Source organism: Molossus molossus, unplaced genomic scaffold (assembly GCF_014108415.1).
Source record: "Molossus molossus isolate mMolMol1 unplaced genomic scaffold, mMolMol1.p scaffold_m16_p_16, whole genome shotgun sequence".
NCBI classification, from domain to species: Eukaryota; Metazoa; Chordata; class Mammalia; order Chiroptera; family Molossidae; genus Molossus; species Molossus molossus.
In genome coordinates, this window is record NW_023425351.1 from 57,802,030 (window position 1) to 57,821,589 (window position 19,560).

Below are 19,560 nucleotides of genomic sequence, written 5' to 3' on the forward strand. Positions count from 1 at the left end.
CCACTCTGGTTCTCCTTCAATTTATATGCAATGCAGCCAAAGAACCTTTACAGAACACATATCTAATCACTCTCCTCCCTGTCAATAAAATCTTCATAGCTTTTAGGCTATTACCCAAAATGTTTAAGATGATTCAATGACCTATCCTCTGCCTCCACTCTAGCTTACTCTCTTGCCCCTCTTCCTAATTGTGCTTCAGTCACTCTGCCTTTTAAATAGTTAAGTGTACCATGATCGCTGGCTGTTCCTGTGCTTAGGACAGTTTTGCATTTCCATCCCCTCTCCTTTTGTTCAATTCTTAATCTTCCACATTTTAATTCAAAAGTCACTTCTTCAAGAGAGTCTTCCTTGATCCTCTATATTACTTAGGGTAACAATATTACTGTAAAAATGAATGGTACCCCTGCCCCAAATTTCAGGGCTTTACAAAAGGGCCCCATGAATTACTGCCTGTATGACAATGAGTAAATAAGTTGGCTTTGGGTTTCTCACATGAGGGTTATGAAGATTCATGAATTAATACATGTAGAAGCATTTGGAATGGTGCATGGCAATTTGCATATAATCTAAGTTATCTCTATTATTTTCATTGTCACTATTATCCTCCTCTGTAAACTTCTGTTCTTAGAGAATGGCACCCAGAACTAGACAAAATGCTCCTAGCCCAAGTAGAAAATAGTGGGAGTGTCATCTTTTGATGTTGGCACCTATACTTTTAATTCAGCCTAATCCTGTGTTAATTTTAATTGCCTGTTTTGTAATTTCTTAAAATATGGAGGAATAATTTACTTCTCTGTCACAGTTTCATAATATAGACACATTTTAAAGTTAAGAAAAATGCAGGGAAACAGACATTAAGCACATACATTCCTTAGTGTCAGCGACAATTACCCTTACATCCTGGACCCTTCCAGGGTTTTAACAATACACAACACAACTGGCTTTACCCTTCTTACGTTGCTACAATAGATGGACAAGAAAGTGGGCAGTCTGGTGTTCCATTCACTCTGGGTCACTGTTTTTGGCTTGGGGTAAGGATCATCCTACTGGCTGGAATCAGTTAGTCAAGTAAGTGACTGGAATCAGCCAGAACTCAAAGCTTCATCAAGTGAATGTCCTGTTTTAGTTGGGCAATATTTTTGTTCTTTTGTTTTGTTTTTCAATGGGACTTTAAGAAGTTGGCATTAAGGATACTTGTTGAAATCCCAAGCTGAGTGGTGAAGTGGTGCAAGTACTTTCAGTATTTTCAATGTGATTTTTCCTCAACCAATACCGAATACATGACCAAAAGATATAAATCCTTTCTGCTGGTATGAATTTAAACAAACTCAAGTCTGGCATTTGTTGCATCATTTCAAAAACAAAACAAAACAAACAACCCCTCCCCAAACACTCATTAACAAACTCTTTACGATAGAAAAGTTTAATTTCTGCTAGTGAACTATGTAATTAATCACCTCAGAATAAAGTGTATGAGATGCTAAGTGACCTAATATCAATCATCTGGGAAAAGTCTTCAGTCAGGTGCCCTGGCTAGGTGGCTCAGTTGTTTAGCATGTCCTGCCAAACACCAAAGGTTTGTGGGGTCGATTCCTGGTCATAGCACATACCTAGGTGGCGGGTTTGATTCCCGGTCGGGGTGCATATGGAGAGGCAACCCATTAATGTTTCTCTCTCTCTCTCTCTCTCTTTCTCTCTCTAACAAACAATAAAAACATATACTCACATGAGGATTAAAAAAAAAACACAAAGTCTCCAGTCAGGTTAAAGTTCACATGGTAAGACCATGTTGCATGGTGGATCCTTCTTTTTTGTTAACTTTCAATTAGAATTTAAATCTCTCTGTTTCAAAATGTGGTCAGATGAATATACATGGCCACTTCCTGTTTCTCTGCTATTACATTAGCTTTTAGAGTTTTTGTCAGTGGAGTCATGTATATTTCCTTTGAATTTGAATAAAAACAATTCTGTTTTTCTAATTTCTTGTGGTAAGTCTGATTATAACATTTAAATCAACAGGCTTATATTTTTCTTAACAATGTTTTTTTTCTCTAGCTTTGAAGGATGGTTGTGAATATGGACTTTGGGCTCAAATTCATCTCTTCTTCCTCCCAGCTGTTTTACCATATGTAATTTACTTAACATCTCTGGGCTTTGATTTCTTTATCTACCGAAACAGGAAGAATACTTTTCATGATTGTTGAAAGAATTAAATGAGATCATATATACAAAGTACTTAGAATAGTGCTTGGAACTCAGTAATTAATTAATAAATTGTGACTATTATTCTTGTTCCTTCTACCTTCTGAGTAATGAAATAGCCAACAAGGTATGCAAATACTTATCAGATATTCAACTTTTAAGAACCTGAGCAAATACCTAGATACTCCAAATGCTCCTCTTAACTATTTGCTCTATGCTCATTTTGTAGTCCTTATTTGAAAAAGTTATTCTCTTTTTCTGTCTGTCTGTCTACCCCTATCTCTCTGCCTCCCCATCTCTCTTTCTCCCTGAATTCCCAAGGAACTATCACTTCTTTTCTCCTGAACCATTTATTCTTACCTAATAGCTCTCTGCCTGAGCCCACCTTCCCTTACATGCATTTTTGCATAATGTCTTCACATACAACTTTAGTCCCCTTAATCTGCTGGATTTGGTTCTTTTGTTTTTATAAAATTAAAAAAAAACAAAACATTTTTTTTCCTTTATTAATTTGAAAGAGAGAGGAAAGGAGAGAGAGAGAGAGAGAGAGAATCATCGATGAGAGAGAACATCGACTGGCTGTCTCCTGCATGCAACCCACTGGGGATTTGGCCCACAACCTGGGCATGTGACCTGATTGAGAATCTAACTGGCGACCTCTTGGTGCATGGGTCGATGCTCAACCACTGAGCCACACAAGCCGGGCTGGATTTGGTTCTTTTGAACAAGGTGTATATTCTGCTCTGGCTTGAAGTCCCATCCTGTCAATACATTCATTCATCTCCTCGTACTAAACTGTTGAGTGAAGTTTTCTTGCTGCAGAATTTAGCTGCAGTCAATATGTCCCTTACCTGGAAATACTTCTTTAATAAATGTGTATTTTTCAGTTTCAATAATTGTGAGTCTGTTTGACTGAAACCATGGCTGGACAGATTCAAATTACAAATTTAATCTTTCTTCAGTTGAAAATGGTCTACTTTTCCGATTACTCAGTTGATGACCTGTATGATTTGGGTCAATCACTGTCTGAAACTCAATGCAACTGTCTTGGGTATGTTTATAAAACAGACATGTTCTTTCTCTGTCTAATTATTCATAATCCCACACACAACAAAACAGAGTTTTTGTGAAATAAAAACTTTCAACAAATAGCAGAGTTAAGATTTATATATAATTCTGTAGACTTGTTCCTCTAAATTGCCCAACTTTCAAAACAGAACATAAAAGTATATAGCAAGTAGGAGGGATTAGATTGAGAGAGAAATCAGAGAAATAGATTTTTCAAGAGTATTTCAATGTTAGTAATGTTGAGTATTAAGTATGTGGCACCAGAATTTAAAAACATTATTTAAATAAAGAATAATCAAAGTATAAAATATTTCTTGCATGAGGTTTCCAAAGTTGATTTTAAAAAGTCCAGGAAGAGTGAATAGCCTGTTTAAGATTGGGGGTTAAGCAGGGGAAAAAGGACAGTGACTGAAAAAAACAACAGATTCTGGCTTTTCTTCTAATGTCAACTATGTCTTTTTATCCCTAAAAGGGATGATGATATTTTGATCAAAAGGGGAATGCATTTTAAGGACAACAATCATAGTAAAAAATGTTATAGCCAGACACAGAAATAATATGAGTAAAGGGATTAAGGACAAAACATCAATCTTGAGATGTAAATTCTTAATCCAAAGGGTTATGTAAGCCATAGAAATGGTAGATTTCATACACAGTCAAATGCATAGCTTTAGGCATGTGGTCTGACAGGACTGAATTCCTGAGAGAGGCTGCAAATGTCCCTGTTAAGGCTGCACACGGGTCTGCCCAGGCAGGCAGATGGCAGCAAAGACAAATCACCTCGTGCCAGGAGCAGGCCCAGGGATGTTGCAGGTGTCTGGGCCACATCGGACTGCGAGTTTGTTAAGAACTGAGGTTGATGTCTTGGCCACCATAAATAATGCTGCAATGAATATAGGGGTACATACTCTTTGTGAATAAATATATATTTTTTGAGTAGAAACAGCTGAAGTGTACTTCGATAAGAGGATTGGATAAAGAAGATGTGGTACATATATACAATGAAATACTACTCAGCCATAAGAAAAGATGAAATACTGCCATTTGCCACAACATGGATGGATCTTGAGAATATCATGCTGAGTGAAATAATTCAGATAAAAAAAAATAAGTCAAGAGCCTTATGATTTTACTTTTATGTGGGTTATAAAACTGAAAGCAACAATTAAGACAAGCAAACAAAACTCTTAGACACCAACAACAGTATGGTGGTTATCAGAGAGAAAGGGGGCAGTGTGAGGAGGTAGTAAATGTGGTCAAATATGTGGTGATGAAAGGAGATTTGACTTTTGGTGGTGAACATACAATGCCATATACAGATGGTCTATTACAGAATTGTATACTTGAAACCTATATAATTTTATTAACCAATGTCACCCCAATGAGTTTAATATACAAAAGAACTGATGTTGAGACCAGGGGAAACTGCAGAGGCAGAAGCTGGGTCAGGGTCTATGTTAATCACTTGGACTTTTCTCAGAAAATTTCACTATGCTAACAACATTTCAGTACTGAAAGCAGTTTTAAATGTTTAGCTGGGAGTTTTTGTCATTGACTATTCTGATGAATTTCCTCTACTTTTAAGTCCATCATCTCTTCCTGAATAATAATGCATCTTTGAGAGTAATGGGTGCTTACCTAAAAGTGGATTAGTAGTGTTTCCTCAAAATCCCTCTAGCCATTCCAGGATGCATGCATTTTTTTTGTTATAAGGTGAAATGCGCTATTCCCTTCATTCTTCATAATTACTTACTAAAAATAGTAGGGCAAACGAGGAAAATAGTGTTGGGGTAGAACTCTTAACATCTATGTACCCCTCTCCCCCAATGGCAACAATCCTAATTAAAAAACAAAATAACCTTACAGAACACACAGTGCAGTAAAGACAGTCTGTTCAATAAATGGTGTTGGGAAAATTGGATAGTTACACGCAAAAAATGAAACTAGATCACCTTCTTACACCATATACAAGAATAAACTAAAAATGGATTAAAGACTTAAATGTAAGACCTGAAACCATAAAACTCCTAGAAGAAAACATAGGCAGTAAAATCTAGGACATTTCTCTTAGCGATATTTTTTCTAACATATCTCCTTGGGCAAGGGAAACAACAACAACAACTAAATAAACAGATGGCACTACATCAAACTAAAAAGTTTTTGGACAGCAAGGGAAACCATCAACAAAATAAAAAGACAACCTACGGAATGAGAGAACATATTTGCCAATGATATATCCTATAAGAAGCTAATATCCAAAATCTGTAAAGAACTCAAATAACTCAACACCAAAACACTAACAGCCCAATTAAAAAGTGAGCAGAAGACCTGAATAAACACTTCTCCAAAGAGGACATAGAGATGGCCAATAAACATGAAAAGTTGCTCAGCATCACTAATCACCAGAGAAATGCAAATCAAAAGCACAATGATATATCACCTCTCACCTGTCAGGAAAGCTATTATCAATAAATTAACAAACAAGTGTTGACAAGGATGTGGAGAAAAGAGAACCCTAGTGCACTTTTGGTGGGAATGCAGACTGGTGCAACCACTATGGAAAACGGTGTAGAGGTTCCTCAACAAACTAAAAAGATCTGCCTATGATCCTGTGATTATATTTTTGGGTATTTATCTGAAGAAACTCGAAATAGTCATTTGAAAGAATATATGCACCCCCATGTTCATTGCAACATTATTTACAATAGCTGAGATATGTAAGCAAACCAAGGTTCATCAGTATATGAGTGGATAAAAAAGACATTGTGCATAGACACAATGGAATATTACTTGGTAATAAAAAAGAATGAAATCTTAGTCCAGCTGGTGTGGCTCAGTGGTTGAGCATTGACTCATGCACCAAGAGGTCACCAGTTCGATTCCCGGTCAGGACACATGCCCAGGTTGTGAGTGTGTTCCCCAGTTGGGGGCAATCGATGTTCTCTGTCACGGATATTTCTATCTCTCTCTCCCTTTCCCTTCCTCTTTCTCTAAAATCAATAAAGGAAAAAAAATTTTAAAAGAGAATGAAATCTTATCATTTGTGACAGCATGGATGGACCTAGGGGATATTATGCTAAGTGAAATAATTCAAGCAGAAAAAGACAAATACATATGATGTCCCTTATATGTGGAATTCAAAGAACAAAGAAAAATGAACAAAATAGAAACGGACTTATAGATACAGAGAACAAACTTACAGAATTCAGAGGATGGGTTAAAAAAATTAATATGATTAAGAAGTACTATTGGGTAATTACAAAATATGCATGGGATGTAAGGTAAAGCACAGGGAATATAGTTAGCGATACTGTAATAACTGTCTATGGTGCCAGGTTACTATTCTTTTCTTCTGAAATCTGCTGATTTTCTCCTTCATTATTGACCTTTATTCTGTATTGAGTTTCATAACTAAATCTGAGACTGGCTTCCCAATGTCTTCTCCCCTCTTCTATCTTTTCAGTTTGGCACATGTCACCCAGCTAGCAGATTACATTTCCTCCCCTGCATCTAGGTCTGGCCAGGTCAATATGTTCTAATCAGTGTTAGGTGGGCATCCCCAGATTTCTTCCTTTCTTTATTGATTTAGAGAGAGAGGAAGGGAGAGGGAAAGAAAGATAGAAACATCAATGAGAGAGAACATCAATTGGCTGCCTCCTGCATGCCCCCCACTGGGGATTTGGCCCACAACCTGGGCATGTGCCCTGACCGGGAATCAAACTGGAGACCTCTGGGTTGAAGCTCAACCACTGAGCCACACCAGCTGGGCCCAGATTTCTTAAAAGACGCATCTGACTATTATTCTTCCCTTTCCTCCATGTTGCTGCTTGGAACATGGATATGATGGCTAGTGCCCCAGTAGCCATCCTGGACCATGAGCACAAGAGTTATGCTAAGGATAGTGGAGCAATGAGATGGACAAGCCTGGGTCCCTGATAATTTTGTGGAGCTGTCATGTAACCCCTTCTGATATGTAAATAAGAAATAAAGTTTTGACTTGATATTTTTGTCATTTTTTTCGTGCTATTTGCAATGGTATCTAATCCCCATTGATATGAACATTAACTGGTTCAAGTGCTTTACAAGATACAAGTGATATAAAAATGAAGTCTTGTCTCTTACTTCAAGTAGTTCAGTTGCTTTTTAAAATTTTCTTTTATTGATTTTTAGAGAGAGAGGAAGGGAGAGAGAGATAGAAACATTGATGTGGGAGAGGAACATTGATTGGCTGCCTCCTGCATGCCCCCCACTGGGGACTGAGCCCAGGGATGTGTCCTGATGGGGAATCAAACTGGTACCTCTCAGTCCATGGGACGATGCTCAGTCCACTGAGGCACACTGGCTGGTCAAGTATGCCATATCAATTAATTGTCTTTCATAGAGTACTATTTTATAATTTAATTGGGAGAAATGTATCCCCTATAAATGTCACTTTCAAGCACTTTTCCTCATTATTTTTTTGATCATGCTGGCAAGTCTCCCACTAAATGTGTTCTTCCAAGTTTTTGTCCTACATTCCAGTCTTCTTTTAAAAACACAACATTTTAAACCATGGGGCGGGGGTAGGGGGATTAGGATCTGCAAATCAATAGTCATAGTAGCTCTCCCAATACTTTTCTTTTGCTTTCCCAGACACTACCTTCATGGTGGAGAACTGAATTTACATCTTTAATCCTAAAACTTGACAATAAACTATTCTAGACTTTGGGCTGAATGGCAATATTTTACAGGTTTCCTTTGAAGGCAACATTTCATGCTATCTGAAACTGCTGGTGGTTTGTGAGTTTGGTCAGTCTTGGAACGCTTTCTGCTATATCTTTCTTCAAGACGCTGTTTCCAAAACTAAACAGTATTTCTCTTTAGCCCTGTTAAATGTGTATAGAACAGTCTCTGTATACGTCGGTGGAATTATCAGGTACAATAGTTGTGAATTACTCCTTGGATAGTTTGCTAGCTAGTACCTTTGCATTATAATTGAGTATAGGTAACTACAGATGCTTCTCTCAATGGACCAACATCGATCACTCCTCATTGGCAAAGGTGCATCTGATATTAAACTCTTAATTTTCTTATGCATTGTGTACTTCTTGTGTGTAATTAACTGGATTTAATTTATTTTAAAGTGTTTCTTTAACCACTCTTAGGATTTTAATTTGCAGAATAAATGTTTTCAAACTGGACAAACTCTTTGTCCACTAGCTAAAGGAAGGTAAGTTTCAAAAGGATATTAAGGAATTATTTATTTTAGGTGTGAAAGGGCATCGCAGTTATATTTTTAAAGGGTATTGCATTCTTTAGAGATCCATACTAAAATATTTACAGTTAAATGATAGGATATTTCAGATCTATTACAAAATATGCCCCAAGAAGTACGAAGAGGAGTGGGGTATTAATAAAATAGGATTGGTTGTGAGTTGATAATTGTTGGAGGTGGGTGACATGTATATGAGGAATCACTTTAATTTTCTCTCCCTACCTTTTCATATGCTTGAAATGCTCAAAAAAAAAAAAAAAGATTAAATTTTTTTTTAATGAGATCAAGACATGAAGAATACTTTTTACCTGGAGACTTCTGATTAAGATGACAGAGCAGGTCAACGCTGTGCTCGTCTTCTCTCCCACCATCACACCAAAATTACAACTAAATTATAGAACAACCTCCCCCGAAACCCACTTGAAGACTTGCTGAGCAGAACTCCTGGAACTAAGTCTATGAAAAGAAACCGTGTTGAAATGGTAGGAGGGGCAGAGATGAAGAAGGTGTGCTATAGACCCAGGTGCCATCTTAAAGGGCCCACCCACAGCCTCACTTGCTCACACTCACCCTAAGCTCCAGAGAAGGGACAGCATCTTGAAAAGTGCCAGGGACGTTTGGGGAGGACATGAATTGTCTAGCTTCGGGGTGGCATGCTCCAGGCCTGACCAGAGCACCATCCAATTAGTTCCACAAATAACACACCCAAAAGGTGGACTTAGCAGGCCCAGAGCCCCACTACAGTGAATCTGCCCCAGTACAACAGCTCATTCGCTGTACCTATGGTCAGTCCCCCCAGCCAGTCAGCCTGAGGGTCAGTCCCACCCACTGGCATGCCAACAGCAATCAAGGCTCAACTACAACAGGAGGGCACACACAACCCACACAAAAGACACCCCTGGAGCACCCAGCTTAGGTGACCAGGGAGATTGTGCCACTGGGCCCCAAAGGACACCTACTACATAAGGCCACTCTGCAAAGACTGGGAGATGTAGCAGCTCTACCTAAACTAGAAACAGGGAGGCAGCCAAAATAAGGAGTAAAAAAAAATCATGTCCCAAATGAAAGAACAGGATAAAACTTCAGAAAAATAACCACATATAAAGGAAACAAGCAATCTACCAGATACAGAGTTCAGTAGCAGAAAACACCCAATCAGAACAGGAAAAATGAAAAAAAATTTAAAAATGAGGATGGCTTAAGGGAATTCTGGGATAACATCCAGCATAACATTCACATCATAGGGGTACCAGAAGAAGAAGAGGAAAAGCAATATATTAAAAACCTATCTGAAGAAGTAATGACTGAAAACTTCCTTAACCTGGTGAAGGAAATAGACATACAAGTCCAGGAAGCAACAGAGCCCCAAACAAGATGGACCCAAAGAAGCTCATACCAAGACACATCACAATTAAAATGCCAAAGGTTAAAGACAAAGAGAAAATCTTAAAAGTAGCAAGAGAAAAGCAGTTAGTTACTTACAAGGAAGCTCACATAGAATTGTCAGCTGATTTCTCAACAGAAACATTTCAGGCCAGAATGTATTGGCAAGAGATATTCAAAGTGATGAACAGCCAGGACCTACAACCAAGACTACTCTATCCAGCAAAGCTATCATTTAGAATAGAAAAAGAGATGACGAGCTTCCCCAAAAAGAAAAAGTTGAAGGAGTTCATTACCACCAAACCAGTATTACAAGAAATGCTAAAGGGACTTCTTTAAGAAGAATAAAAATAAAAAACGTGAGTAAAAAATACTGCAACAACAAAAAAATTCTCACGGACAAAGGCAAACATATAATAAGAGCAGATCAGCCAATATTAAAGCTAGTACAAAGGTTTAAAGGCAAAAGTAGGAAAAGCATCTGTAATTGTAACAGTAAATTAAGGGGCACATAGAAAAGAAGTAAAAAACAATGATAAAAACATAAACATGAGGGGTGTAAGTAAAAATGGTAGTGACTTTAGAATGTGTTTGAATGTAAGTGACCATCAACTTAAAATAGATTGCTATAAACATCACTTGGTATATATAAAGCACATGGTAAATCACAAACCAAAAATTGACAAGAGATATACAAGAAATAAAGAGAAAAATAATCCAAACATAACATTACAGAAAGTCATCAACATACAAGAAACCAAGAGAATAAGAAAGAAATAGAGAACTACAGAAACAATCAGAAAACAATAAGATGGCAATAACTGCATACCTATCAATAATTAATTTAAATGCAAATGGGTTAAATGTTCCAATAAAAAGATGACTGGGTAAATAAGATGTGGTACCTATATGCAGTGAAATATTACTCAGTCATAAAAAAGAATGAAATCTTACCTTTGTGACAACATGGATGGACCTAGCAGGTATTCTGCTGAATGAAATAAGTCAGACAGAGAAAAACAAATACCACATGATTTCACTTAAATGTGGAATCTAAAAAAACCAAAATAAATTAAAAAGCAAAACAGAAAGAAACTCACAGATACAGAGAATAAACTGATGGTTGCCAGATGGGAGAGGAATTGGGGTCTGGGTAAAAAAAGGAAAGGGATTAAGAAGTAAAAATTGGTAGTTACAAAATAGTCACAAGGATATGAAGTACAGCTTGGGGAATACAGTCAATAATATTGTGATAACTATATATGGTGCCAGGTGGGTGCACGACCTATTGGGAGGATCACTTCATAAATTATATAAATGTCTAACCACCATGCTGCACACCTGAAACTAATACTGATTGTCAACTGTAAAATTTAAAAAAAAATTAAGGAATAATGTTAAACTTAAATAAGCAAATTTCCACAGTTTCACAGACTGTTTTTTAACCAGCATTTACTCTAAGACCATTTGGAAATTATGAAGTATATTTATATGTCACCACCCAATTCAACACATTATTCATGTTTTATTTACCAACAATCAGTTGGAAATAGGATTTGTCATTCGTACATCTTGCTTTTAGTCCCAGTATCTCACAATTTAAAGATGGATCGGGGTGACATTTAATTGATATTTTAATCAATGTATCAGTTAGTCTCTATGGTCTTCCATATTTTATGGTGCTTCCCTACTGTCATCATTCATTTCTTTAGCACAATGAGGCCATGAGTACCACAGGCAAAGGTGGGCCATGATAGCATGTGAAGGATCTCAGTGGCAGTCTTCCACCACACTGTCTGTCTGTCTGGTAACCATACATCATCCATTCAACAAGCATCTACCCGATAAATATTACATGCTAAGTAGATCTTCAGTGTTTTCAAAACTTTCACCCACATTCTCTTCTAGCGACTGCACCATTTCTCAGTTTCCCATACTGCAAAACTCTTTAAAAGAATTATTCATGTTTTCCATCTCCAATTCCTTCCCTCCCATAATCGATCTTTTTACTGTGGCAAAATATATGTAACACAACATTCACCATTTTATCATGTTAGTGTATAATTCAGTAGTGTTTAGTACATTCATAATATTGTGCAACTATCACTACTAATTCTAGAACATTATCACCCAAAAAGTGAACCCCATACCCATTCAGTAGTCACTCCCTATTCCCTCCTCCCTCCAGCCCCTGAAAACTACTAATCTATGGATTTTTCTACTTTGGATATTTTATGTACATGTAATTATACAATATGTGACCCTGTTTGCCTGCTTCTTTAACTTAACATAATTATATATGTTGTTTAAAGTTAATGTACTACATTGCCAGGCTTAGAAATTTGGCCTTACATGTCTGGCATTACAACTGATAAGTTGATTTATTTTAGAAGTCAGTAGGCTCCTGACAATTGTGTAAAATGAAGCTACCCCATACAGAATTCCTATGACTGACCTAGAGATGATGTGTCAGTCAGGGCCTAGCCAAGAGACAAACTACCCAGTCATTTGAGTGGAACATTTTAATATAAATAATTAGTATCTAATAATAAACTAATGGCAGGGATTAGTTACTAAGGGATAAATTATAAATAGTTAACTAATAACAGAGGATGACAACTTAGCAATAAAGAGAACTAACTCGACAGAACACAAGAATAGCAGTTATCCCCCTACAGCTGAAGCTAATAGTCATGGAAAGAAAGGGCTTGGGAAAAGGACAATGACATCCAGACTATTAGAGAGGATGTGGCTGTGGCCTGTGTAACGGCAGGGAAATCTGCTGCAGTGCCACCAGCCCAGGCTGGCTGGAAGCCACCTGTTGGTGCTCCAGTGTAACTAGCTGAGAATCAGCCCCGGTGAAACTCCCTGGGAAGCCACTCTCTGAGGTGCTAGTGAGGCTCTGCCGGGGTCCTATATGCCTCTTGCTGTTAAGAGCTGCAGGAGCAAAAAACAAACCACACAAAAAACAGAAGAGCAGCCCCTTCCTCCAGCAATGTCCCTTCCGCGCCCCCTACTGACAAAGCCAAACATTGCACCGGCTGACAAAGATGTTTTCTTAGCTCCTCTATCACAAAGCAAGACAAAGAAAAGCGGATTTGGAGCCGAGAGACAATAAATTGATAACTTGAGGGAAGAATCCAGGAAAAAGATGGCTGATGAGGAATCATTTCAGAGGTGGTTATTTATGCAATTCACCACAGTAGTGTGATTGATTTGAGAACGAAAACTTCATATTGGCTGTACAAGGACATCTGTAATAATTAAAAAATAGATAAGTTGAAGATATCTGAATCTGTGAGCCAAAACGTTCCCCATACAGGAAATTCTCTCTTGGAGCTGACCCAAAGACAATGCCCCAAAGCAGGTGCTACATAATTAAGTATGAGTCAATGTCATGTCTTCTAGATAAAGTGTTTTATTAAATGAAGAATTGCAGATAATCAGCAAACAGGTGATTTCGTTTATTTGTTTTGGCTGGAAATGCATCAGTGAAGAAGCCTTGAAATTAGACCAGGCTTATTACTTTTTTTTAATCCTCACCTGATGAAAATTTTCCATTATTTAAAAAAAAATAATAAAGTGGGCCCTGGCCCGTTTGGCTCAGCGGTTAGAGTGTCAGCCTGCAGACCAGAGAGTCCCGGGTTCGGTTACCGCTAAAGGCATGTACCTCAGTTGCAGTTCTTCCCACACTGGTTGGGGTTTTGTGGGTGGCAACTAGTTGGTGTGTCTCTTTCACATCGATGTTTCTCTCCCTCTCTCTTCCTCCCTCTCTCCCTCCCGCTCTATCTGAAGATAAATGCAAAAATGTCCTCTGGTGAGGATTAAAAAAATAAAATAAAATAAAGTGGGAGGGAGAGAGAGAGAAACATCGATGTGAGAGAGACACATTGATTGGTTGACTCCTGCACAACCCTGAGTGGGGCCAGGGATCAAACCCACAACTGAGGTATGTGACCTTAAGCGGGAATCGAACTCTTGACTCTTCGGTCCAAAGACCAACTCTAACTGCTGAGGCAAACCAGCAGTTTGGGCAGACCGGGCCTATTTTTGAGGACCCAGAAAAAAGATAATTTTTTTTCCTTTTAGGGGTATATCAATTAAGAATGTTGTTTTTTTCTGCAAGTAATTAATGACCTTTTTTTCCCCCTGTAATAAATAAGAATGGTGTCAGGAATAAAGAATAAAACATTTAATTATCTCACATAACACATTATCTGGAGGAAGTAGCTCCGTGTAGCCTCCAAGACCCACATGTTTTGCATCTTTCTGGTCTGTCGCCCTGAGGGTACTAGCTGCTGCCTCATGGTTGGAACAGGGTGCCCGCTGCTCCAGGCATTGTTTCACCCTCAAGACCAGAAGGAAGAAAGGAGTTGCCATGTGCATCTGTGCTCAGCAGACCTCACTGGTATCCAACTGCTGGACAAATATTTATTGAACCATCACAATATTTATTGGGGCAACGTGTCATGCTGTGGAATTTAATGTCTAATAAAAAATGTACACTTCAGGCCCTTTAGTAAATCCTGCATATGCAATATGAGACTTCTCCTTCCCAGGGTCTCCTCTTTCACCCTACACATGCCCGGCTCTGCACAGAGCAGGGTGTTCCTCCGACCCCTGCCCACGCAACCGTTCCACGCAACCGAGTCTTCCCAGGATGTTCTGCGAATTACCGGTTTATATACATATATGTACTATATATTTAGGGCAACATGTCATGGAATGGTGTTTTGTGACAGAATTCTCTAATATAAAATCCTTTTAAAAATATAATTTCTATTGATAGTAGCAAAAGATTTTATTTTCCCTCTCTTCCCTTCTCTCTCCTCTTCTGTCTTTTATACCTAATAAACTATTATGTTAAATAATATGAAACTGAGCCCTGGCTAGTTTGGCTCAGTGGTAAGAGCATTGGCCCATGGACCCAAGAGTCCTGGGTTCGGTTTCCGCTAAGGTTGAGTGGTTCTCAACCTTCCTAATGCTGCAACCCTTTAATACAGTTCCTCATGTTGTGGTGACCCGCCAACCATAAAATTATTTTCGTTGCTACTTCATAACTGTAATTTTGTTACTGTTATGTCTTAGGTGACCCCTGTGAAAGGGTCATTTGACCCCAAAGGGGTTGCTACCCACAGGTTGAGAACCGCTGCACTAAGGGCCCCTACCTTGGTTGCAGTTTGTCCCCGGCCCCGGTTGGGGTTGTGTGGGTGGCAACCACTTGATGTGTCTCTCTCACATAGATGTTTCTCTCTCTCTTCCTCCCTCTTTCCATTCCACTCTATTTGAAGATAAATGCAAAAAAAAAAAAAAAAAAAAAAATGTCCTCGGGTGAGGATAAAAAAAATAAAAATAAAATAAAAAGAATATGAAACTGAAAATTTTACGGGCATTCTCTTTGCTGTTAGGATATAATTTCCGTTTGAGAAGGCAATTTAGTGTTGACTTTAATGGCCGAGAAAGTCTCTCTTTTCTTTTAACAACCATGACAATATCTCATTATCTAACTTGCAACTTTTGAAGGGACAGTTCCTTCCATACATTTTTGGACCCATTCTTAAAAATTCATGGAATAACTCTTTAAATAAATGAAAAAACTTACTGTGTGTTAAAAGTTCAATATAATTAACTTACATGTTATTTGATAACCTTGTATTACTAACTTTCAAATATCCCTGAAAAAGTACGACGTTGGCCCTATTCATCCTTTGATTCCTCCTACTTCCTTTGCTTCACAGATTATGAAATCTCCTCTTACCAGAAATGCCTCTTCAGAGGCATAGCTTGTCCTTGGCTTGTTTGTATAATGTTATATAAATAATGGAGAGGATTTCTCCCCTCTGATGTTTTTCTGAGATGGTTTTCTCTTTGGAAAACATCTCCAGATTCAAAAGCAAACTCAACAGATATGCAAAAAATAACTGGGTGCAGCAAGGGTTTATCTGCTTCAACAGAATGTGCAAAACACAGGAAGCAACAGCCAGATCCTCGACCTCTGATTGTCCCAAATCACACCAGTCACCCACTGAGTAGTCACAAAAGGAAAACAAACCGCTTTTAGTTGAAAGAAGATTTGAATCCACAATATGCACTGGAAACCCACAATGGATGTTTTATAACCAGCCGATTTTTGTGCCTTAGTTTGAGTTTCCCAGTACCACACAGCTAGAAAGTTCCACAGAAGTATCATACATTATGCAAAATGCTCAACTCTTGAGCTGCAAGGTTTTCTTGCCTCTCAGGAGCAGTCTGAACAGGCATCAAGAGCAGGTGCAAACTATTCCCGGCAGAGGGCTGGCGCGGGAAGAACGTATTTATTTATCAGCTTCAGAAATCCATGTTTCTGAGGGCTTAGGAGGAGGAATTTCTGGGACTGGTAGGTTTTTCTGAGTCCCTGGAAGAGGAATCTAGAATTGTTCCTTTTGTTTGTGGGATCATATAAATTTGGGCCTGCCTCATTGCTATCATTTTGTGTTCCTGTTAGAGGCTCAGTTTTCCTGTTGTAAAATGAGGATATAATTTAGTATAAATAGAAATACTGGCCCTGGCCGGTTTGGCTCAGCGGTTAGAGCGTCAGCCTGTGGCCCAGAGAGACCCGGGTTCGGTTCCTGCTAAGGGCATGTACCTCGGTTGCAGTTTGTCCCCGGCCCTGGTTGTGCATGCAGATGGCAGCCACTCGATGTGTCCCTTTCACATCGATGTTTCTCTCTCTCTCTCCCTCCCACTCTATCGGAACAAAAAATGGAAAAATGTCCTCGGGTGAGGATAATAAATACATTAATTAATTAATAAATAGAAATATTGTAATATACATATACGATTCATCAGGGCTCTGGTTTAGATGCCAGAAAACATTTGGATACTGTAAGATGGATGGGACAGGTTGTGGAGAACAGCAGACTCTAGCTGTGTCTCTGGGGTGACTCCCAGGACATGAACTGAGAACCACCCTGTGAAGAAAGAGCTTCCTCTGCAACTATCCGGACGCTGGGCCGTCGGGGAGAACTCGCTGGCTCGCTCGGCTCCAGAACCACACACCGTGGCTGCGGACCGGACCTGGAAGCTGCCACCAGCATCAGAACCACAGAGCCAGGCCACGCCTACTAAGCCCACTCCAGCAAAACAATGCCACTGGCATTGCCTCCTCTCCTTCCTCTTATTTGTTGAGTATTTACTACAATAAACAAGTATCCTATATAATATACTATTAGAAGGTGATAAGTGTGATGGAGAGAAAACATGCAGGAGATAGAGTACTGAGGGGGCAGGGAAAGACTCCCCGAGGAAGTGAAGTTTGAAGGAAGTGAGAGGATGAGCCACGGGGGTCTTTAGGGAAGGTGTGCCCGGGAGAGGGAACAGAAAGTGCGAAGCGCCTGACACAGGAGCTTCCCTGGAAATCCGAAGGAGCACCAGACGCACGTGGCTGGAAGAGGTGAGTGAGGGGACGTGACCTCTATCAGAGAGTCACACTCATTTCAGAGCAGACATTTTTCCAGAGATGTCTTAAGTAATTCATTGTTTGACTTGCTACATACATTGTTTGTATAGGATATTTGAAGATTTGGATTGAATTCACACTAACACATGCTTCTTGAAATGAAAGAACAGCTTTAGTAATACCAATATTTTTGAAGGTATTTGCTTTCAAATAACATTCTGTGCTGGTGAAGATATATCTAGATTGGTGGTTTATATATATTTTTTTAACTCTTTTAGATTTTTATCATCATAAAAAATTTAAAAATACATCTCTGTCTTTGATCAAACATTTTTGTGTGAATAATTAATGAGTTACGTGACTGAAGTCTACCTTTTGGAGTGTTCTTACATCAGGTTTCATCTTTATTCTAGTTCAGCGATTACATCTGAAGAAAGTCGGAGTGTAACTTGTCAGATACATCACTGAAACGTGTCTTAAGGGTAGAGAATAACAAGTGGGCTGACTTTGACACACCACTTGTTTTCAATGGAAGGTTAAAAGTGCGAAAATAAACTCGTTTCTGTAGGAAACAGCAACTTACATCTATCTTCTTTTAACAAAATACTCCCCCCTCACAAGTAATACATATATTCTAACAATACTTTGAGACACAAGTGATCGTGTTGTAAAAACCATTGCTTTGTCATTATATCATGTATCAGTGTAGGAATTAAAAGGAATAATGGGAGGTGGGCTGAAAAGGAAGCTCCCCAGAAGACATCTGAGAGAGAGAAGGCACCAGAACAGGGTCTCAGCCTCGGCATCTCTGCCTTTTCGGGCTGGACAATTCTTTGCTGTAAGGTGGTGGCAGGCTCCCTTCCTCACACATCATGCCTGTTCCCATTCTCATGGCTTGCGGTACATGGCCAGGAATAATAGTTACCAACAGTTACTTTCAAGCTAGGACTCCCTCCAGGAGATAACATTGATGTTTGTTTCTTGCTTGATTCAAAGGCATGGAGATGCATTTGCATCTCATCTTGTATTTTTCTAACTCAATACTACTGCTAATAGTAGCCATTGATATTTATATAGTGTTTTGCCAACCACTGTTCTCAGCCCTCTTTTTCTTTTTGTATTTTAAGACTTTATTCTTTTAGAGCAGTTTTAGGTTCCTAGCAAAATTAAGAGGAAGTTACGGAGATTTCTCATATACCTCCTGCTCCCACACAGAGCCTCCCCCATGCTCAACATCCCCCACCAGAGTGATACATTTGTTACAACAGATGAACCTACACCCGCACATCATTATGGCCAGAGTCCATAGTTTACATTAGGGTTCACTCTTAGTCTTGTACATTCTGTGGGTTTGGACAAGCATATGATGACATATATCCATCACTATGGTAGCATGCAGAATGTTTTCACTGTCTAAAAATCCTCTGTGTTCTGCATATTCAACCCTCCCTCATTCTAACCTCTGACAACCACTGATATTTTTTAAATTTTCAATTACAGTTGACATACAATATTGTATTATTTTCAGGTGTACAAAATAGTGATTAGAAATTTATATAATTTACAAAGTGATCACCCCAATAAGTCTAGTATCCATAGTAACCATATATAGTTATTATAACATTGTTGACTATGTTCCCTATGCTGTACTTCACATTTCTGTGACTGTTTTGATAACTGGAAATTTGCATATCTTGACTCCTTCCTCTTTCTTACCCACCTTCCCAGCCCTGCTCCCATCTGGCAACCATTAGACTCACAGATACAGAGAACAAACCACTGATACTCTTTATTGTCTCCATAGTTTTGCCTTTTCGAGAATGTGATGTATTTTGAATCATATTGTATGTAGCCTTTCCAGATTGGCTTCTTGCACTTAATAAGATACATTTAAATTTCTTCCATATCCCTTCATAGCTTGATAGCTCATTTTTTTTCTTAGTTCTGAATAATATTCCATTGTCTGGATGTAAAACAGTTTGTCCATTTATCTATGAAGGAAATCTTGGTTGCTTCTAAGTTTTGGCAATTACAAATAAAGCTGCTGTAAATATTCATGCGCAGGTTTTCGTGTGGACATAAGTTTTCAATTCCTTTATGCAAATACCAAGGAGTACCACTGTTGCACTGAATGGTAAAAGTATGTTTTATAAGAAACTATCAAACTATCTTCCAAAGTGGCTGTACCATTTTGCATTCCCACCAGCAATCTATA